Here is a 21,593-nt window from a genome sequence, read left to right on the forward strand (position 1 = left end):
AGAATGTCCAAAGCCCTGCTAGACAGATGTTGCTAACAAGATGATCCTGATGAAAGGAAATAAATTGGCATACATAAAGCAAAACAACCCTACTCCCAAACAAAAACATCAATCAGTAACTCCATGCAGTGGCCTTGAGCACTTACTATTAAAATACTTAAATCCCTGTATATCAGTCTATGTCTGGGATGCTCAATTGGTTTGCCAATCAGACCAGTTCCTCATTTGTAACACCCTATGGCAGAGTTTCTCAACTTTCTCAACCCTATCAACTTTAAGACGTGTGGACTTCAATTCCCAGAATCCCCAGCCAGCAAGCTAACTTCTGAATTCTGAGAACTAAAGTCCACATATTTAAAATTTTCAAGGCTGAAAAACACTGCCATATGGCAAATATGTAATAGATAATTATATAGCCTTAGAGAAATAACTCTACACCTGCAGTAGTCAATTGCTAACGTATTTCTTTGCCATTGTTTGAATTGATTCTTTTTCAGGAGTGGTAAGGAAGAAGATTTCAAACAGTCTGGTTGGTTGTTTATTTATTGTCCTGTCTAGGACAATAATTCTATGTTTGTCTTTTTCTATTTTTTAAAAATACTACTTATGGTGTCAGTTTCCCATCAGTTTAAAGCAGCTGATTTAAAAAAAAAAAACTTGTGCAACACTGAATCTTATATAATACGTATACTAATAGTAATAATGCAAAACTTCAACTACAGGTGGTCCTCGACTTACAATTCATTTAGTGACCATTTAAAGGTATAACAGACCTGAAAAAAGTGACTTATGACCATTTTTCACACTTACAACTGTTGCAGCATCACCATGGTCACATGTTTGAATTCAGATGCTTGGCAACTGGTTCATATTTATGATGGTTGCAGTGTCCTGGGATCAAGCGATCAACTTTTGTGACTTTCTGACAAGCAAAGTCAATGGGGAAGACAGATTCATTAACAACTGTGTTACTAATTTAACAACTGCAGAGATTCACTTAACAGTCATGGCAAGAAAGGTCCTAAAATGGGGCAAAACTCACTTAACAAATGTCTAATTTAGCTATAGAAATTTTGGGCTCCGTTGTGGTTGTAAGTTGATGACTACCTATACAATTTCAACAAGCTACCAAAACTTTTGAGTGCTAGAATGGAATGGCACCATCAGTGAGAATTTCTTGACAAACTGCCATGGCACAGAGTACTACAAGTGTAGCATTGTCCAATCTTCTTACTGTCCTCTTAACCGTAAAGGACAACGTGTTTTCTACAAACTGGACTCTGTGAATTTTGATACTACATAAGGGTCAAATTTTGTTTTGCATGCCTTCTTCATTCCTTCATAAATGGAAGAAAAGTATCAGAAGAATTTGATGTTAACAACACAGGAGAAAGCAAAATAACTTTCTGGAGAATTCTAGGAGTTGAAGTCTACACATTACTGAGGTTTAGAAATGCTGGTCTAACCCCAGCTGCATGGCTACCTATTAAAATCTAAGCAGTAGCTGCAGATTCCTTTTACTATTCTTTATGACAGGAATGATATGTGAATTATTGTAGATCTTTTGTTGGGAATGCAATGTTAGCACTTCATTGTAAGCCTAAAATGATGAACAAAATCGCCTTTCACATGTTCCAGGTATGACATGCCAACAAATATACTGGATACCAGCACAACTTAAGAGTAACAAGGTTTTATTTACTTCAGCAGTTGAGTTAAAATGGAAGCTAGTTTAGGAGGAAAGCAAGAAAACCAGAAGCATAATGATTTGGCTCAGTGGTTGTAGTCAAGATATGCTTCTCTTCCAGAAAGTCTGAATAAGTTGGTCAGTGCATGGCCAGGGAAGGGCTGAATTCAGGGGGGAAATCCAGCAGGTTCTGACAGGTTCTGGAGAACTGGTAAGCAGAAATTTTGAGCAGTTGAGAGAACCGGTGGGAATGGAGATTTCCTTCCCCTGCCACACCCACCAACTCATGCCTACCAAGCCACACCATGCCCACTGAGCCACGCCCCCAGAACCGGTAGTAAAAAAAATTGGATTTCACCACTGGCTGAATTCCTTCATGTCTATAATCAGACTCCAGTAAATTAGGATCAGAAGCAGAAAAGAAATAATTGAGAAGAATTTGAAGAATTTGAAGAATTTGAAGCAGAGAGGGAAAGAGTGATAACCTAAATAGCATAGGGCTGTGGCAAATTAAATTAGGATTTCCATGCTGAATTTCTTGCAAGTTGATAAGTTTAATAAGTTTATTAGTTGGTCTGGCAATTAAGGCACTAGGCTAGCAAGCAAAAGAGCATGAATTTGAGTCATGCCTTACCCATGAAAGCCAGCTAGGTGAACCCGGCTCAGTCTTTCTCAGCCCAACTCACCTCACAGGGAGACGGGTTCAGGAAAAACAGAAGCTGGAAGATGTATTGGATATAAAGGTGGGACATAAACAAATAAAAAATATGAATCCAGACTTTTCTTGCTCACAGCTTAGTTTAGGGTGTCAAATTCAAGGCCCAGGGGTGGATCCGGCCTGTGGGATGCTTAGATCTGGCCTGCAGGGCCGCTCTGGAAACAGTAAAAGACTGGCCCACGGTGCCTCTGCCAGTGAAAATGGAGCTTGGGGATAGCCATGTGCAGCCCTCCCAAGCTCCATTTTCATTGGCAGAGGGTTGCAGGAGGCTGTCGCAGCTGATAATGGAGCTTGTGAGCCCATTTTTCGCTGGCAGGTGCCCTTGACATGAGTGATGTCGAGCTGGCCACGCTGACCCTGGCCACACACACCCCAGCCCCCCCTCCAAGGTGAAACACAATCCTGAGGTAGCCCTCAATGAAATCAAGTTTGACACCCCTGGCTTAGTTGCTTATCCATGTTAATTGTTCAAATTTCATCTTGTTACTTTCTTTAAAAGTTATGTGAAGTTGATGAATGGTTGGGATTTATCCATAAGATAAATAGCAATAGGAATGGTTTTTTTCCCCCATGAGACTGGTCTATCAGGGCAACCTGGTCTAACCAATAGAAAAATAATGATAGGAATCTATTTTTCATAATGTGAACACTGTCCTATGAAAAAAGACAAACATCAACAAAGATGCAAAATACATTGTAGTCTTGGCCGTATTCCAGATTCACTGTGAATCACCTAGTAGTTTTAATAATGCATTCTCTGTGGGACTCAGCAATATCTCCAGTGATTCATTTTCCATGTAACATAAATGAGCTATTCTGTTTGTAATCTGACTAGCCTAGCTCATAGAGACAGCTAGTATTTGGAAAGTATCCAAGACTTATGATTAATTTAAATATTCTAAATATTCAGAAGCCTTGATATTTTCCCCCTGAATTTCCAGATTTATCCATCAGTGATCAAAAGTGGGGCTTACTGTATATACCACTCCATTCATTAGTGGTCTTGAATAACTCACATAGCCTGCTGGGCAAATGAGATTAAAACAATAATGGAAGGAAGAAAAACTCATGAAACCCATTTTATCTAACCAGAAAATGATTTTTCTGATTAGCCAAGGGGTGATATCATTCCATCCAGAAGAAAGAAATTTCAAATAAAGATGTTATAGCTCATAATATATCTCTTCCCAAAGTCCTAAAAGCCTTCCTAAGAACCAGTATGGTTAAGTCTAAACAGATTTTGGAAGAATGCTGTTTCAGGCAGAATTGGAAAGAATTTGGAAATAAAACTATAGCTTTATTAGATAGCCCAACTCAAGAGAATGTGGTTCAATGAATGATGAAAACCTCATTTTTACCAAAAATATTTCATAATGCATCTACTTATCACTCTACATGCCTATCAACATATCCACGTTTAAAGATCCAGTTAGTATGTGTTTGAGAAGGTATCATTCAGCTTTGGAAATCAGAAGTCATTAATTTTAGTTTCAATTTCCATAGAAATGAGGACAGAGGAAGAAGCAGTCAAAGCTGTAAATCTAATAATCGTACATTCCAGAACACTAGCTCTGTAAAGAACCGTGTACTTTCCCAAAACAGTATCCATGCCCCAGGAGGCATATTTTGTATGCTTTGGTCTTACGGAGCATATATTGCTAAATTTTAAAAGGCACATATGCCTAGGACATCAACCAGCAAGCTCTTGAGAAGGAATCTAGGACAGAGGGGGAGATGGGAGGGGGGGAAAGACATGACTCTTAAGGATACATCAAACTCTTAAGGAAGTAAATTGTGCCATGTTTGAAGATGCAAAGATAATCACTGTGCTGGGAACCGTCTTATATGCAGGAGGAAGCCAAACAACAAGAGGAAAGCAGCATATGCTCCTAATTTCGCACAGGAAGCTCCCAGCACCTCCTGCCTAAGTAAGATAAGAAAACTCCCATGGCCTATTCTGGACAAGGCCACTGTTATCACCCTTAGCTTCACACTATCCTCTCCCTATTCCACAGTTTGCTGTCTTAATGAGATCCTACCTCCAGTTGCTTGCAGCTTGCCAAGTACAATAGAATGAAATATTTATAACTGTGGATAGGGAAGCTTTGCAGGCTGAAAGTTTACTGCGTGTCACCTTGATATTTGTCCATGGATTTAAAGTATAAATTAGTTTACTGATTACAAAGACTGCTGATATAATATCCAGTAACAGGGCTGTATGAATAGAACTTAGATCACTCATAAAAACACAACTATGTCTTTAGGTGTGATATTGTTGTGATAAACAGAATACATTATATATATTGTATTTTACAGGCATAGCATTTCAGATAAAGAATGCTCTGATCCGTAAAATACTCCTGAGTAATAAGTTTTGAATATCACTATTGCCTGTAAAAAGATTAGAGTCTTAAGACTTTTTAAAAACCTGCTAGGATAAAAAAACTACCAGGTAAGATATGAATTTTGGCTTTTATAAAGAATTTATAGCAATGTTTTTGAAACATAAACAGGACACATTTTCCAGTGCATATAGTATCCAATAAAAGGAAATGTAAAATGTGACACAAGTTACTATTAAAAAGAATACTATACAACTTTGCAAATCCTTTCTGAGATATTCGTTGTAAGAAGTATTTAGGCAAATCTTGCATGTTTATGAGTCATCCTGAAATTATGGATAATTTTCAAAAGGACATTCTAGTGTCATTTTGGGAAAAACTATAAAGCCTTAAATACGAAGATAAATAGTGACTTTCCGTGTATGAAAGGCATAAAAATGATGTCATCTTTTTTGAAAAGGTACAACAGCTTCTTTCAACCACATCTAGTCATTCTCATTCCAAGTTGTAGCTGAATTAATTTTCCTCATCGGTCTCCATTTCAATCAATATGAATTATTTCTTTCAGAGGTATATTCCTTGCCTCGTGACCCACATAGCTCAGCATCTCATTTGCAGTCCTCAGCATTCCAAGATTGTATCACCTTTCTTCAAGTGTTACCATTGTGAGGTCATTTGCTTTCCCTTCCCCTTGCCTTAAAAAAATCTACCGAAGGTCTGGAAAAAAAACAGCCATCTTATTTCCACCAATAACTTTGATTACATCCTCCACTCCCTGAAAAATTGTTCACTACTTGCCTGCCTTTGATATCCAGAATCCATAGGAAAGTAGATCTACTGTGATCTCAGAAACATATCTACACAGGTTGAGAGGTGTCTTCAGTGATTTGCTTTAGTAATCATAATATTATATAAGCAGAACATTAGGTAAGAGTTTTATGGTGGGGAATCTTGTTCATAAACCTACCAGCGAAATGCCAGAATTACTCGTAAAAGCCATACAATATTGATTCCAAAACACAAACCCACATGGTTCATACAGAAAGGACAACTAGAATCTAACCAGTGACAATTATACATTGTTGTCTGTTTCTTTTCCATTTGTTTCCTTCATAATTTGTGCTACATTTAATTGGAAGCAGACAATAAGTCCATAATATAATTAAAGGCCCAAGTTCACATGAACAATATAACATAAGAGACACCCACAAAAGGTCACAAGGTTGCCTCTTTTAACATTTATTACAGGGAGTTAACTAGGCATTTATTCATGCCTATTTGTCATCTGAACCAATTCTAACACAACCGAGAGTGAAACAGAACAATCCTGGCAGTGTTCCAAGGAAGGAATCTTCCTTATTAAACCCACAACTTTTGTAGGCTCATTGTGGCTGTTATATGCCTTTGTTTCCTGAATGAATCAGTGACCTAATGTTTCTGAATGCAATACGATGGCATGTTCTAGGGATTACTCAACTTCCTATCTTCAATGAATTGTGTTACACCAGGCAGATAAATATTGTCTTTTATAGTTTCCAAGCAGTTTTATAGTCTCTGCATGTGTGTATTCTATGAATAGGAATGCATGTATTTGCTGCACACATCAGCATACTGTACAGATGGCTAAAAGCAACAATGGGTCTAACAGAAAGGAAATAAAAGGGATCTGAGGCAATTGGTAAGCAAGGACTCACTCTATATTTATGAACATGTAAAGTTAAGTTTTTCAGTTATTCGCAGCTGTTAGGCTGGAAAGGGTTCATCTGTATCATATGCATTGACTAACCATCTTCATACTATTACTGCTTCTGTGCTATAAAGTCCACAGTAACTTCACCTACGCTATAGTTTGCAATAAATCCCATTAATTGCGATTAATCTACTTTTAACAAGCAGTCTCACACTCAGATTGGCACTCTGTAAAACTAAACAGTCATTGAATTACATCGTTGTGCCATCCAGAGTGCTTATTAGAATTGGTACCATCTTTACTTCTAGTTCTTTAGCTGTGTTGGCCTTTGTTCGCAAGTAATTTAAGAAACAGGAAAGAACAAAAATGGAAGAGGTAAGGATAAGGACAAGCCTAGTAAAAATATTGGCTTAACACTAGAAAAAAAATGAAGCAACTTTAAATAAAGCAACAAATATCAGAACAGCTGGGAAAATTGAATGCTATGACATAAATTATCCAATTTAAACAAAATCAGCTGTTTCAATCAGACCAGAGGTGATTCTTCCAAAGTATAAATGGCAATAGGAATTTTGAAAATGGAAAACCAAACAAAAAGGAAACAATCCAGCTTTGAAAAGCTCTTTGGGACATGAGAAAGAAAAAGAAAATTCTGGATGAATAAAAAGAATCTGTTGATGAATTTAATAAAAATCAAATGGAAAAACTTTACTAACGACAAGAGAAATGGTTAAAAAACCAGTTAAAAACAGGACATCTCCTGGAAGTGATCAACCACATGGCTTTTGGCTCAAATATTTGATTTACTTACATCCAATTATAGCTAAACATCTTAATGAAATATTGCATAAAGGAGACATCAGCTAATAACTGTATCTGATTCAAAAAGACCCAGCAAAACTGATAACACAAGTATAACATACTTGCTTATATGTTTAAATACTTGCTTGTTTAAATTACTCACAGGCATAAGACAACATCCAAAATTAGATAGAAGAAAATAGTATCCTCCCTGTTGAACAGAAAGAGGAAAAAAAGGAAAAACACAGGTACCAAAGATCAGTTTTTCAGTGATAAAATTGTTCTGGAGAATTGCTGAAAAACCAGTTTGAATATGGTCTGGATTGTTATAAAAAGGTGTTTGATTCATCACCATATAGTTGGATCATCAAATGTTTGGAAACACTGATATCAGTAAAAATATTAGAAAAACTATACCGAGTGGTAGAAGACAGAATTGGTGGTTGGAAATTAAAAATATGGGCGTATCAACCTTTGGAGAGACATCTTCCAGGATTATTTATTATCTCTCTTATTATTTGTCATTGTCATGATCCTACTTTCAGTGATTTGAAAGTAACAAATACAAACCTTGGCTGTCAAACAGCAAAACATGTTAATAAAATCTCACATTGGCTTTCTATGGAAGATCTGAAGCTTTATGGAAAATCAAAAATCAAAATCCAGTCATTGCCAAACACATGGACAGAATCTTTAGCACAGCTATAACAATAGAATTCAACTGAGGAAATGTTCTAGAGTAGCAACAAAGAAGTATAAAATCCCAAATAGAAATGAAATTAAAATGCCAAATGATCAACCATCCAGAGCTATCATGAGGAGGCTTGCAAGTTATCTGGCCATTTTATAGTTAGGAAACATCAGGTATGGACAACTTAAAAATGTGATTATTAAAGAGAACATCCAAAATGAGAGAATTGCTAAAGACAAAATTGACTGGTGTAACACGATCCAAGCCATCAATTCCTAGGCCATACCTGTGATATAATACATTGCTGAAATTATTAACTGGACCCAAGTTGCACTGGGCAGTTAGGAATGAAAAACAAGAAAACTGATAACTATTCACTATGCATCACAGTCTCATAGTGATTTTGATAAATTATATATGGCCCACACAGAGAAATGGAAGCAGAGGTTTACTTCTGTTGAACAAACTGTCAAAGTAAAAAAAATATGGATTGGCTGATTATCTTTAAAAAAAAAACAGCCAAGAACTGATGAAAGTTAAAAATTGGAACTTACTAAATGTACAGGAAATAAAAAGTAAATATCAAAATAGTGTAATAAAAAAATACAAACAGAATGCTGGCAAGCAAAAAAATCACATGGTCCATGTCTATAAAACATCGAGGGGGAAGTGGATAAAGATAAAATCTGGCAATGGCATAAAACAGGAACATTTAAAAAAGAAAGTAAACCCTTGATATTGCCTGTGCAATATTTGAACGAATGCAATCAAGGCCAGTGTTGAAAAATTATCAAATGATTCAAAGGGCAGATTGTGTGAACAAGCAAAAGAAACAATAGATCCTATTCTCAGCTCATGCCAGAGGATTGCACAAATTAATTATAAACAATAGCAGTAACTATATATAAATATAAACAGTAACCATAATGATTCACTGGAACATCTGGAAAAATTATCATGTAACAGTCATGAAAAATTGGTAGGAACATATAGTTGAAAAAGAAGCCAAACATGAGCAGGTTACAATATTTTGGGATTTCTGAATACAGATTGATAAAGTCAAAGCTAACAATACATATAACAGATATAACTGTGATTGAAAACAAGAATGTGTGGATAATTGATGTGACAATACCAAGTAATAATAGAAGACAGAAAATTGGAGAAGATCACAAAGTATCAATATCTGAAAATCAAAACTCAAAGATCATGGCATAAACTGGCCATGGTTATCCACATATATACTATGTCAATATATTACAACATCCTAAATTCTTGGGAAGGTACGGTAGATGTGCAAGAAGGCCAACAGTAGCTAAAGAACTGGCCACTGTGACTTCACAAGATTTTGAACATATAATTTTTATTATAAATATGTATGCTTATCAGATTGAACTCTGGAGAATATGGATAGAGAAACAATACAATAACTAGAAAAATGTACAATAATCCATAAACTAACTGGTTGAAGTTATAGAAGCCTAAGATTTAATGCCAGTTCACCCACTGGATTACCGTATTCACTCTATAAGACGCACAGACATTTCCATCCACTTTGGGTGGCGGGGGAGTGCGTCATAGTCTGAAAAATACAGTACTTCATGAAACCAAATATCTCAGGTTTTTAGATCTCCTGAATAAAATCTATCTTGTTCAAAATGCATTTATTAGTAATATATAAAAAGAAGCCCTCTTCCTCAAGAAGCCCTCCCTGGATCCAGCTGTTTTATTGAACTACTGTTTTATTGAACTTCGTTTTGTGGTGAAGGTTGTTGAGAGTGTGGTAGCGCATCAGCTCCCTCAGTATCTGGATGAAACTGTCTATTTGGACCCGTTCCAGTCCGGCTTCTGGCCTGGGTACAGCACTGAGATGGCATTGGTCTCATTGGTGGATGATCTCTGGAGGGCCTGGGACAGAGGTTGTTCGTCTGTCCTGGTCCTATTAGATCTTTCAGCGGCTTTTGATACCATCGACCATGGTATCTTGCTGCGGCGGCTAGAGGGGCTGGGAGTGGGGGGCACCGTTTTTCGGTGGTTCTCCTCCTTCCTCTCTGACCGGTCGCAGACGGTATTGGCAGGGGGACAGATATCGACCGTGAGGCACCTCTTGTGTGGGGTGCCCCAGGGGTCAGTTCTCTCGCCTCTCCTGTTCAATATCTATATGAAGCCGCTGGGCGAGATCATCCGTGGTTTTGGGGTGCGGTGTCATCTGGATGCTGATGACACGCAGCTGTACATTTCCACCCCTAACCATCCCAGCGAAGCCGTTGAGGTGATGTCCCGTTGTCTGGAGGCCGTGCAGGTCTGGATGGGGAAAAACAGGCTCCGACTCAACCCCGGCAAGACTGAGTGGCTGTGGATGCCGGCGTCCCGGTATAATCAGCTGCGGCCATCGCTGTCTGTGGGGGACGAGTCATTGGCCCCCACAGAGAAGGTCCGCAATCTGGGCGTCCTTCTGGATGCATGACTGTCGTTGGAAGAGCATTTGATGGCCGTCGCCAGAGGAGCTTTTTATCAGGTCCGCCTGATACGCCAGTTGCATCCCTTCTTACACTGGGATTCCTTGTACACAGTCACTCACGCCCTCGTCACTTCCCGTCTGGACTACTGCAATGCTCTCTACATGGGGCTTCCCTTGAAGAGCACCCGAAGACTCCAATTGGTTCAGAATGCGGCTGTGCGGGTGATAGAGGGAGCGACTCGTTGCTCCCATATAACACCTCTCCTGCGCAGGCTGCACTGGCTTCCGGTGGTCTTTCGGGTGCAATTCAAGGTGTTAATTACCACCTTTAAAGCGCTCCATGCATAGGACCAGGTTACTTACGGGACCGCCTGCTGCTACCGGTGACCTCCCATCGACCAGTGCGCTTCCATAGGGAGGCTCTCCTCAGGGTGCCGTCAGCCAGCCAATGTCGGCTGGTGGCGTGCAAGGGGAGGGTCTTCTCTGTGGGGGCACCAACCCTCTGGAACAAGCTACCACCAGGTATCCGCCAACTCCCTGATCTTTGGACCTTTCGACGCGAGCTGAAAACATTTCTGTTTCATCGTGCAGGACTGGCCTAATGGAGTTTTAATAATGGGTTTTATTGGTTTTAAGTTCTTCAACCAACTCTAAATTTTCCTTTTAAACTGGTTTTAAAAATTGTACTAATTGTTTTTACTTTGGCTGTAAACCGCTCTGAGTCCTTTGGGAGAAGCATTATTTATTGAAACAAACAATAAATAAATAAATATATAATGGTAAATAAATATCTGAACATGGCTTATTGAAGATCTCAAAATCATCTACTGATGAGGTCAAAGAACCACCAAGAGGTTGTGTCCTCTATGCCCCAGAAAGACCATTATAACAAGATGGAGAGCAACCTGGCCCCTCATGTAAGCACGAGAAGGTCAGCTACAGAGAATTTGAACTCCTGAATTAAAGACAGAATACAAAACTAACAATAGATAAATTTGCTTTGTAATACAGCATTTGATATCTTCTGCTTCATTTTCAGGAGGTTTCCAGTAAGGAAATCATTTAGTAATTTTTTTGGAAGAATAAATTTTTAAAAAGCAAAAAGGGATAATTCAACCACAAGCAGTTAGATCCAGTCTACCTATTGTGCATGATGTGCGTTCACTGAACTCAGTATTAGTCATTTTTAATTTAGTCCCTGTTTTAAGCATGTTTGGATGAGCAGAGATCCAGAGCTGACTCACCAAAATACACTGGATGTTTTGAATTGTTTCAGAAAGAATTAATGCTAGGAAATACAGTATATTCTCCAGTTGGATGAATGCCAAAAGGCAGAATGCTCTTGGCTAATGAGCGATTATGAGCAATGGGCAATAACTCTTTCTGCAATTTGTAGGAGATGGTCTGCAATAGGGAAACAATTCAAGAGGCTGAGGACAGATTAGTTATTTCATCTGAACTTTCACTTTATTATTTTAAAATTTCAAACATGTAATGTTGTTAAGTAGAATTTTGGATTCGTGAATTAGCTAGCCATTTCATCCAGTGAAATTTCATAAGCATTGGTTAAAACAGAAGAAAAATAAAATAAATGCCTGGAACTTTGACACTGAAGTGTGAGTATCCATGTTATCCCATACCTTTCCTTTTTCTTCCAATTTTTCTCTTTACCTTTGAACAATCAACTAATAACTCTTTCACTGAGCATTTTCAATTTCTTTATTAAGATTTGGGGGGGAGTTGAGGGGGTCATTTTACACTCAATGATGTCTTTGTTCATTTATTTAATAAAATGATATGTTGCCCAAGTCACATTTTGAGGGTTACAATCTTCTTACATGTTACATGTGTGAATGACGCCATTTAGCCATCACCTCTGCACATCAGAAATAGAGATGCTGCCATTTATATCCTATCCAACATCAAATTAGGTTTGTTGGATCAAAATAGATTTCGTTGTAGCCTGTCGGCTGCCGGCCCCTCCAGCAGCCGAATCAGATGAGGAGGTGGGGTTGGAGTCAGGGCCAGCATCAAGGCAACCTGAGAGCTCCGAGGGGAAAGAGAGAATGGAGCTGTCAGAGATAGAGACAGAGGCAGAGCCTGGGCCATCCGTCAGCCCTCAGATGGAGAGTCAACAGCCCCCAGGTCTGGAGGTGGCTGATGAGGAAGAGGAGAAACAGCTGGTCCAGTATCTGACATGCGGATGTGCAGAAGGCAAGAGAGGAGAGCGGTGGAAATCTATCAGCTGATCCTTGGGACACTGCTGCTAGCAAAACCCCACTCTAGCTCTGGGGATAAAAGGCAAGGGGTGGAGATGAAAAGGTGTGGCAGACAACTATTCATCTCCCTACTGGACATCCTGTTGTGAGAGAAAGAGAGACTTTTTGCCAGGGCTGCTGATGCTCCTAATAAAGGAATCATTGATTTAACTATAGAGGGTTTGTCATGTTTGGGAGCCGGGTCAGAACAGGTTTATTGTCTTTCAATAGGATAAGAATTTCTGTATGCTAACGTAATTTCCATGAGAATTGCTGTGCAATCGATTCTTCCACACAGACATCTTTCTCATCAACAGCAGCATCACCCAGGAAGGCCTACATGAAAATTTATGTCAGGATACCACAATAAACATGATGACTATTTTAGGTAATAACTTGATTGTTAGCCTAGAAATAATACTGTTAAATACTTTAAAAATGGCTAGTTTGAATTCTGGAAGCATAAGATTTCCTGAGAATGAACAGAGGAAGAGTAATTTATAAACTTGCTGACTATGAGAGGTCATGTAAAAAATGACATGAAGGAACAGTCAATCTTTCCCAGCTTAAGGGAATTAGGTCTAAGGATAGTCGCACCAAACTACTTTCTCGGACAGCTGAAGGGGCTAATTTGAACAGTCTTCTTTACAATGGGATTACAACTGATCTGATCAATACAGACACATGTCTGTGACTGTGGCATTCAGAGAGTCAAGAGCCAACCCATGTAGAGCAGGGGTCTCCAACCTTGGCAACTTTGAGACTTGTGGACTTCAACTCCTGAAGTTCCTCAGCCAGCAAAGCTGGCTGAGGAACTCTGGAAGTTGAAGTCCACAAGTCTCAAAGTTGCCAAGGTTGGAGACCCCTGATGTAGAGGACATCTGGTTCTGAAACAGTGCTTTAAAGAAATAACTGTTCCTATTATTTATTTATTTATTTATTTATTTATTTATTTATTTATTTATTTATTTATTTATTTATTTATTTAGTCGAATACCTATTAGATAATATACGGTCACATATTCAGACCTATCTAGTGGCAATAAGGACGGCAAAGCAAGTATACTTTGCCGCCGCTCGGGAGGACCTCTTGCAGGGACGTGCTGAGGAATTTGGAAGTTATCTGCACAATAAAATCGCTCAGATCCGGGACGGGCTGGACACAGATTGGGTAGATCCAGACGGGATGAAGCGGGCATGTCTTGAGAACATTGTTTGGGCTGAGTTTGACCCTGTGACTCCTGATGACATGGACAGGATACTGGGGAGGTTGAATGCCACCACATGTTTATTGTACCCGTGTCCCTCCTGGTTGGTACTGGCCACCCAGGAGGTTACACGAGGCTGGCTCCAGGGAATTACCAGTGCTTCTCTGAGGGAGGGAGTCTTCCCAGCCACCTTGAAAGAGGCGGTGGTGAGGCCCCTCCTTAAGAAGCCTTCCCTGGACCCAGCTATTTTGGCTAATTATCGTCCGGTCTCCAATCTTCGCTTTTTGGCGAAGGTTGTGGAGAGTGTGGTGGCCTGGCAACTCCCCCAGTACCTGGAGGAAACTCTTTATCTAGACCTGTGCCAGTCCGGCTTCAGGCCTGGGTACAGCACAGAGACGGCTTTGGTCGCATTGGTTGATGATCTCTGGAGGGCATGGGACAGGGGCTGTTTCTCTGTTCTTGTCCTGTTAGATCTGTCAGCGGCGTTCGATACCATCGACCATGGTATCCTGCTGCGGCGGTTGGAGGGCCTGGGAGTGGGAGGCACTGTTTTATGGTGGTTCCCCTCCTACCTCTCCGACCGCTTGCAGACGGTGTTGACAGGGGGGCAGAGATCGACCCCTAGGCAACTCACTTGTGGGGTGCCGCAGGGGTCAATTCTCTCACCCCTCCTGTTCAACATTTATATGAAGCCGCTGGGAGAGATCATCCGTGGTTTCGGGGTAAGCTGTCAGCTGTATGCTGACGATACTCAACTGTACATCTGCACCCCGAACCACCCCAACGAAGCCGTCAATGTGATGACTCGGTGTCTTGAGGCCGTTCGGGTCTGGATGGGGACGAACAGGTTCCGATTCAACCCATCCAAGACGGAGTGGCTGTGGATGTCGGTGTCCCGGCACAGTCAGCTTATCCCATTGCTGACTGTGGGGGGCGAATCGTTAGCCCCCAGGGAATCGGTGCGCAATTTAGGCGTTCTCCTGGACACACAGCTGTCTTTAGAAGACCATTTGACGGCCGCCGCCAGGGGAGCTTTTTATCAGGTCTGCCTGATTCGCCAATTGCGCCTTTTCCTGGTCTTGGACTCGTTATGCACGGTCACTCATGCCCTCGTCACTTCCTGTCTGGATTACTGCAATGCTCTCTACATGGGGCTCCCCTTGAGGAGCACCCGGAGGCTCCAACTGGTACAGAATGCGGCCGCGTGGGGGATTGAGGGAGCTCCCCGTAGCTCCCATGTAACACCTCTCTGCACTGCACTTCCGAGTGCGCTTCAAGGTGTTGGTTATCACCTATAAAGCGCTCCATGGCATTGGACCGGGACCACCTGCTGCCGCCAGTTACCTCCCATTGTCCGGTACGTCCAGTGCGCTCTCACAGGGAGGGCCTTCTTAGGGTGCCGTCGGCTAGCCAACGTCGGCTGGCGGCCCCCAGGGGAAGAGTGTTCTCTGTGGGGGCCCCGGCTCTATGGAATGAGCTGCCGGTGGGACTCCGTCTCCTCCCTGATCTCCGGACCTTTAAACGCGAGCTCAAGACTTTCTTTTTTCACCAAGCGGGGCTGGCCTGATTGATTTTAATATGGGGGGTTTTAGCAGGTTTTTTAACAGGGTTTTAGCTTTTGAAAAATTTTAGCTAATATTTTAAGTATACAGCGGTCGAATTAGATTTGTAAACTTGTTATAATATTTTAATTTGTTTTGGATTTTTGTTGTTTTATTTGCTGTACACCGCCCTGAGTCTTCGGAGAAGGGCGGTATAAAAATATGAATCAATCAATCAATAAATAAATAAATAAGTATAAACATGAACTGAATACATAAAATGAATACAATTAACGGGAACATTAGGACAGGGACGGCAGGCATGCTGGTGCACTTATGGACGCCACTTATAGACCTCTTAGGAATGGGGTGAGATCAACAGTAGACAGTCTTAGGTTAAAGTTTTGGGGTTTTGGGGGGTTTTGGGATGAGACCACAGAGTCTGGTAGTGCATTCCAGGCATTAACAACTCTGTTACTGAAGTCGTATTTTCTGCAATCAAGTTTGGAGCGGTTCACTTTAAATTTGTATCTATTGTGTGCTCATGTATTGTTGTGGCTGAAGCTGAAATAGTCATTGACAGGTAGGACATTGTAGCAGATGATTTTATGAGCTCCATAATAATTTTGTTGGGGGAAAAGAAGTTATTTGGGGCAAAAAATGTCCTTCTCTTTGACTTGAAACTATCCTAATAGTTTTGTCTTTCAGTCATTGTTCATCTGCGTCTCCCTACAGCCCAAGCATATCACAGCAATCTTTCAGAACGTCTTTGTCTGATCTCAAGTCCATAAGTCAGCATGAAGCCATCAGTTTTGGCTTCTCGGTGTTAAAGTCATGTTTCACCTTAATGCAACATAGAGTAGTTTTGCTGTAAATATTGTCTAAGGCATTTTACTGATCATTTTGTTAGCAGTGCAGCCAGTTTAATATCAAGTGCTCACTTTAGCTGGTGCAGGCCTGTCCCTTCTCTTCAGTCTCTGGCCAAAATTTTTTGCTTTGGACAAAGAGGACAGTATCTTTCAAACCAAGTTCTTATCTTTACCTGGATCAGCCTCAATAGCAGCTGTCCAGGGGTGGCATAAATGAGGAGAAAGTTTACGTGGTGAAGAAGTGGGAAAGAGTTATTTCTTTCTCTGCTACTGATACCGTGAAAGAACTTTCCCTATTTCGGTCAGCTACGAATTAGGCTGATTTTGAAGACAACTTTAATGTTATTTTGGAATAGCCTTCTTTTGGTGAAAGCTGCTGAGTGTCAATTGGATTACAGCAGCATACAAAAATGATAGATAGATAGATAGATAGATAGATAGATAGATAGATAGATAGATAGATAGATAGATAGATAGATAGATAGATAGATAGATAGCTGATATAAGATAAGATGCACAGGTACCGGATATGTGGTACCTTGCTCAATAGTAGTAACTGTGAGAGGGATCTTGGAGTCCTAGTGGATAACCATTTAGATATGAGCCAGCAGTGTGCAGTAGCTGCCAAAAAAGCCAACACAATTCTGGGCTGCATAAACAGAGGGATAGAATCAAGATCACGTGAAGTGTTAATACCACTTTATAATGCCTTGGTAAGGCCACACTTGGAATATTGCATTCAGTTTTGGTCGCCACGATGTAAAAAGGATGTTGAGACTCTAGAAGGAGTGCAGAGAAGAGCAAAGAAGATGATTAGGGGACTGGAGGTTAAAACATATGAAGAACGGTTGCAGGAACTGGGTATGCCTAGTTTAATGAAAAGAAGGACTAGGGGAGACATGATAGCAGTGTTCCAATATCTCAGGGGTTGCCACAAAGAAGAGGGAGTCAAACTATTCTCCAAAGCACCTGAGGGTAGAACAAGAAGCAATGGGTAGAAACTAATCAAGGAGAGAAGCAACCTAGAACTAAGGAGAAATTTCCTGACAGTTAGAACAATTAATTGGTGGAACAACTTGCCTGCAGAAGTTGTAAATGCTCCAACACTGGAAATTTTTAAGAAAATGTTGGATAGCCATTTGTCTGAAATGGTGTAGGGTTTCCTGCCTGGGCAGGGGGTTGGACTAGAAGACCTCCAAGGTCCCTTCCAACTCTGATATTATTATTATAAGATGCTCTTCAATCTCCTTCTTTTGAAGTTAATAGTGCCAGATAATTGCACTCCAAGCAATTTACTTTATGCCTTAGCTACATTAATGAATATATGTTCAGGGCACGTTTATCCTCTGACTAGTAATGTTTGATGAGAAGGCAGAAAAACAAAATCAGGGGATTCTGCCAGTCCCTGTTCTTAATGCCTCGTATGTGGCAGACATAAGGACAGCAGCATTTACCACCATGGTACCTATGAAAGATAGGGTTTGCCAGAGAGGATGGCAAGGTTTATACCAGTGTATTTACTTGGATGACACTTCTACTCAGCTGTAAGAAAGAGTTTTTTGAGTTCTCATTCAAGAGTGAAAGGAATGTGAGTCCATATATAAAATGAGTTCATGTATTAAATGAAACCATTTAAATCAGGGTCCTCCAACCTTGGCAACTTTAAGACTTGTGGACTTCAATTCCCACGGTTCCTCAGCCAGCTTTGCTGGCTGAGGAACTGTGGGAGTTGAAGTCCACAAGTCTTAAAGTTGCCAAGGATGGAGGACCCTGATTTAAAGCACTGTTTGTTGAGCTACCTTAAAATAAATCCCAGTCAAAGAATGTCTTCTCCTACTCAGAAGAATACAAGTGTGTGAATATAGAGATCTTATTGTCTCAGAGACTGCACATTGTCTTATGAACTCTTTAACTGTAGAGTAAATTTCAAAGGATTAGTTGGGTTGGACTTTTTTTTCAGTCTCTTGCATAACCAACTTTCTTCACTTCCACAATGCAACCACGTTTCCACCCATATGACTGTCATTGCTCAATTCTCCTTCATTAATGTTTTTCTGCTGAAATCTGGTCCATTTCCTTGGAACTCATTACTGCTACCTCTCGCTTGGCCCTTCCTTGTTTTATTTCTGTTGTTCGTAGAAATTAATTTCTTAGTAGAAAATACAGTGGTATATTTTAATCATAGTAGGTAAGCGAACGTTTGTGGTGCGTTTTCAAGCTAATTCTTTTTCCTCTGTAATCATATTTTATGTAAGATTATTTACCAAAATGTTCTACTTGTAAATGAATACTTTAATTTCAGCCATAATAATACAAGGGCCACCAATAGATTTAAACTCAATGTAATTTGCTCTAATCTTAATTGTAGGAAATATGACTGTTGCAATAGAGTAGTAAATGTCTGGAACAATCTACCTGATCCTGTTGATGATCTCTCCAATCCCCGTACCTTTTACCATAAACTGTTACTGTGGATCTTTCATGTTTCTTAAGAGGTCTCTAAGGGGGTGTGCATAAGCGCACCAGCGTGCCTACCCTCCCTGTCCTACTGGTCGTACTATATATTAATGATTCTATGTGTTTATGGCTATGTTTTGCCTGTTTATATCCTTTTTTTTGTGTGCCAAAAATTTTTCATGTGTCCATGTCTATGTCTACTCTGTTACTTGTTTTCTTGTATTTGTTGACAAATAAAATAAATGAATGAATGAATAAATAAATAAATATCAATAGAAAGGAAGAAGAGAATAACCATAGCTCTGGAGCACACTCTTTTCATGAAAAGACCATGGGTTCAATCTTTGAGTATGATTAGGAACACAGCTTTTAACTTTGTCTTTGTCTTGTGCTCTATCCATCATTGGACGTTGGCAATCATGTTGGCAATCTTATTTTTATCAACAACCAATCAATATTGTATTTAAGGGAGAACGGTCTGATTCACAATGATACACAATGATTCACATTATGAGTATCAATGATACTCCATAATATTAAAAGGCTATAATTTATTTGTGAGTAACAAATCCAAGAGAAAAGATAGGTAGGCCGATAACAGAAGGAAAAATGGATAGACCAATCTTTTGAAAAAGCATGCAACAGAGGATTTAAATTATCCTGGCGTCTTCTGGGAATTTAACTCTGCCAAGACTCAGAGATCCAAAACATTCTTGTCTCCTCTTCCTGACAACTCCATTTGTCAAAAAGTGAAAGAAATTACAGTGGCGTCTCCTATCCTGTACTTAATCCCTACCAACAGGCAAGAATCAGATGAAGAATTAAAGATGGCATCTTGAGGGAAAGTGATCAGGTAATACTTGAATATAAGCTATCCAAAAGAAGAGGAACTAAAGCTTGCATACTGAACTTCAGATAGTAATGAACTTCAAAAGTTTTTCAGATTACAGATCCGTCAGTCTGACATGTATCTAAGGCAAGATATTCAAACTGATCATTAAGCAACATATTTATAAGCATTGTATAGACATCAGTGGTGGGTTGCTACCAGTTTTCCCCGGATCAGGTGAACCGGTAGCAGTGGCAGAGGGAGGCTCCACCCACCTGCCTGGATGCTTCTGTGCATGCACAGAAGCGTCAGATGTGTGCACACACACACACACAAGCGGACCGGTAGCAAACGAAATTGAAACCCACTACTGATAGGCATGCTGCAATTTCAAGGTAAAAAGCAGAGCTTGTTTAATTTCTTTTCATCCCAATAATGTCTTTAGATAACCTGCGTGAGGAACAAAACCAGTGACGCTGATGAAGTTACCTAATGGGTAATGAAGCATCAGCAAGCAAACCACCAGGCTCAGAGAGCGCCAAGAACTCCATGTTGTGGTCTGCTGGCAGCCTGCGGAGCTGGTAGCAGAGTCGGACAGTGAAGAGGTTGGGGAGAAACATGGGCTAGTCCTGGAGTCTGGGGAAGGCTCGGACGAGGGCTCTGTATCGGAGGCAGAGAAAGGGCCATCTGGGAGGTATATGCTACCTCCGGAGCCTCCAGAGTCAGACCTCAGCGAGGCAGAGAACAGGGTGAGCCTGCATACGCAGAGCTGCCAGAAGGCAACAATAGTTCAAACAATAGGGATGATTTGAGAGTAAGGCTTGGAGATTATTGGCCCCTCCCATAAGACTTAAAAGAAGAGCAAAGGCACGTGGGCCTTTGGAGGAAGCAACATTGTTAATTCTGTTCAGTTTAAAGTCTGAAGCTCTGTTTGATTCTGGACTCCATGTGGCTTTGCCAATTAGATATTTGGCAGCATGTCAAGGGAGATAAAGGTGGGTGATTATCAGCCTTATCCCAAAGAACTCTGTACAACTATTTGGGACTCATCTGTGAATGAACAGAATTCGCAGCTGTTGCAATAAAAGAGGTTTTTGGGACTACTCATGTGTTTTACTGACTCAGGAAGCCTAGGTCAGAACACTCCACGGTAAAAACCAGCTATTGCATCATGAAGGCATCCTACCTCCTCCTCTATGATTCATGATACCAACATAATTAATTTAAAACATTTTTAACATTAGGACATCATAAATACCTTAAACTGAGTTGCAAATTGCATGGATAAGACTTTTAAATATAGAAGGGCAACGATAGATTTAGAGGGTTGTTCGATCTGTACGGTTTCGGGGTGAGATACCAGCAGTACGCTGACGACACCCAGCTGTACTTTTCCACCCCGGGCCACCCCAATGAAGTTGTTGAAGTGCTGTCCCGGTGTTTGGAAGCCGTACGGGTCTGGATGGGGAGAAACAGGCTCAAGCTTAATCCCTCCAAGACGGAGTGGCTGTGGATGCCGGCATCCCGATTCAGTCAGCTGCAGCCGCAGCTGGCTGTCGGAGGCGAGTTACTGGCCCCAAAGGATAGGGTGTGCAACTTAGGTGTCCTCCTGGATGATCGGCTGTCGTTTGAAGATCATTTGACGGCCGTCTCCAGGAGGGCCTTCCACCAGGTTCGCCTGGTTCGGCAGTTGCGCCCCTTCCTTGATCGGGATGCCTTATGCGCAGTCACTCATGCGCCTGCTACCTCTCGCTTGGATTACTGTAATGCTCTCACATGGGGCTCCCTTGAAGTGCACTCGGAGGCTTCAGTTAGTCCAGAATGCAGCTGCGCGGGTGATAGAGGGAGCTACGCGTAGCTCCCATGTAACACCGCTCCTGCGCAGACTGCACTGGCTGCCTGTGGCCTTCCGAGTGCACTTTAAGGTGTTGGTTACGACCTTTAAAGCGCTCCATGGCTTAGGACCTGGGTACTTACGGGACCGCCTGCTGTTACCACACGCCTCCCACCGACCCGTACACTCCCATAGAGAGGGACTTCT

At 40.9% G+C, this 21,593-nt stretch overlaps 1 protein-coding gene across 1 annotated transcript in view; it reads right to left on the bottom strand.

Moving 5' to 3' along the window:
- FLT1 (fms related receptor tyrosine kinase 1) overlaps nt 1–21,593 on the bottom strand; it is a 139,601-nt gene that overhangs the window by 74,067 nt on the left and 43,941 nt on the right. The window lies entirely within an intron of this gene.

Source organism: Ahaetulla prasina, chromosome 5 (genome assembly GCF_028640845.1).
Source record: "Ahaetulla prasina isolate Xishuangbanna chromosome 5, ASM2864084v1, whole genome shotgun sequence".
NCBI lineage: Eukaryota > Metazoa > Chordata > Lepidosauria > Squamata > Colubridae > Ahaetulla > Ahaetulla prasina.